Source organism: Pollicipes pollicipes, unplaced genomic scaffold (genome assembly GCF_011947565.3).
Source record: "Pollicipes pollicipes isolate AB1234 unplaced genomic scaffold, Ppol_2.1 Scaffold_2555;HRSCAF=2994_pilon_pilon_pilon, whole genome shotgun sequence".
In the NCBI taxonomy this organism is placed as follows: Eukaryota; Metazoa; Arthropoda; class Thecostraca; order Pollicipedomorpha; family Pollicipedidae; genus Pollicipes; species Pollicipes pollicipes.
Window position 1 is genome coordinate 22,590,705 of NW_023596136.1, and position 2,369 is coordinate 22,593,073.

The window sequence follows — 2,369 nt, forward strand, 5'->3', positions numbered from 1 at the left end:
TGCTCTACGCGCCAGTTTTCAGAAAACGATCGAAAGTTTTAGTTTTCAAAAAACGATCGAAAGTTTTAGTTTTCAGAAAACGATCGAAGGTTTTAGTTTTCAGAAAACGATCGAAAGTTTTAGTTTTCAGAAAACGATCGAAAGTTTTAGTTTTCAGAAAGCGGTTCAAAGTTTTAGTTTTCAGAAAACGATCGAAAATTTTAGAGTGTACATTCTTGTGCTTGCTCTCAAAGCAGTGCATATCATCCACAAATGTATCTGCACTTCCGCCCCTCCCCTCCCTCTCCATCACTATCAAGCTCTCTTCTCAGCGTTTTTTTTTTTTTAATATCTGATGGGCTTTGATTCCCAGCTCTTTCCACAAAGAGATCATGTCCTAGGATTCTTCTGCGGTCAGGACCTATGGCATGTGCTCTGTCAGTACAGGGTCTATGTCACGCATCTCCTTGCTTGCCCGAGCCCACGTATTGTGCCCTGTTTCCGATCAGGGCCTCGACAGAACCCATGTCCAATGTTCCGTTCCCATGTCATGGCCACGTTCTGCGCCGTCCTCTTACGGGTTCATGTCCTGCGCTGTCGTTTTCGCCAGCCAGACCTTATGTCCCGGGCTCCGTCCTAGTGTCACGGTTCATACCACCTCATGTCAGGACCCATGTCCCCAGCTCTGTCCCTTATCACGGCTCCTTACCCCGCATGTTAGGGGCCATGTCCCCAGCTCCGTCCCTTATCACGGCTCCTTACCCCGCATGTTAGGGGCCATGTCCCCAGCTCCGTCCCTTATCACGGCTCCTTACCCCGCATGTTAGGGGCCATGTCCCCGGCTCCGTCCCTTATCACGGCTCCTTACCCCGCATGTTAGGGGCCATGTCCCCAGCTCCGTCCCTTATCACGGCTCCTTACCCCGTATGTTAGGGGCCATGTCCCCGGCCTCGTCCCTTATCACGGCTCCTTACCCCGCATGTTAGGGGCCATGTCCCCGGCTCCGTCCCTTATCACGGCTCCTTACCCCGCATGTCAGGGGCCATGTCCCCGGCTCCGTCGCTTATCACGGCTCCTTACCCCGCATGTCAGGGGCCATGTCCCCGGCTCCGTCCCTTATCACGGCTCCTTACCCCGCATGTCAGGGGCCATGTCCCCGGCTCCGTCCCTTATCACGGCTCCTTACCCCGCATGTCAGGACCCATGTCCCCAACTTCGTCTCCTATCACGGCTCCTTACCCCGCATGTTAGGGCCCATGTCACGGGCTCCGCCCCATGTCACGGCTTCATACCACCCCACGTCAGGGCCCATGTTACGGGCCCCGTCCCCATACCACGACTCCATGTCGCCCCATAACAGGGACCCAGGGCCCATGTCGAGGGTTTCCCCATGGTGGCGGCCGGCGCGATCTTCCGGCCGACAGCCGGAGACAATTGTGAGCCACCTGCGCTGGCGGCCATTCCGCCGGATGTCGGCTTGGGCGGACGCGCGACAGAGTCGATACCCCGCGCTTGTGGAGCCGAGTGATGTGCGCGCGGCCCGGCAGCGGCCCGATATCCCATCGGCCTGAACCCGAGATACTCGCAAAGGGCCGATCCCAGATCCCCGGGCGCGACGTGATATTTCAAGTCGGGGCTATGTTACTTTGGAACGAGACGGTGTGCTCGGGGTGATCGGCAAGCAGTTGGACTGCAGCGAGATTGCGTTCATAAACTGCGGTTGGGTTGTAGTGCAACTGTAGAGCGGCACTGATTGGCGGCGTGATCGCGACCAGAGATCCAGCTGAGCCTGCTGGGGAGCTCATGGCGGCCGAGATCAGCTCTCAGCCCAGCTGGCAGTGGTGACTGGCCTGCTGATGACGTCGCCGTCGCATGCAAACGTGCGCTGGCATGACGGCACGAGATGGTGCTGCTGTTGGTGCTCGTCTGCGCCGGTCCGTGCGCTGCTGAACGGAGACGGGTACGGCGGTGGTACCCTTGTCGTCCGCTTTCCAGTCAGCATTCTCCCGGCATTTGTGGTTCTCAGACGTAATGACTGAAGGTGGTGACTTTTGACCCCCAGCAGCCATCATCCCAAACACTAATGTCAGGGGAACCTTGGGCCAGAGCGTTGGCCGTGTGCTTGAGGGTGGGGAGCGGATAAAAGGCTCGACTTGGCTCGTCGGTGTTTATAATTGACAAAATTAGAAACTTGAATGCTCTTAGCATGAAGGAGTGACAACATTTTTACAAGATTCATCGCGAACTTTCAAATAACAGGTTGGTGAACACTTATAACAGGTAAGCGCTGTGCTCCTTCAAATGGGAAAGTCCGCGTTCCACATAAATGAAGCATTCTGTAGCTAAATTTAACGGCGATTATTCTTGAAATGCATGACGAGTGAGACATA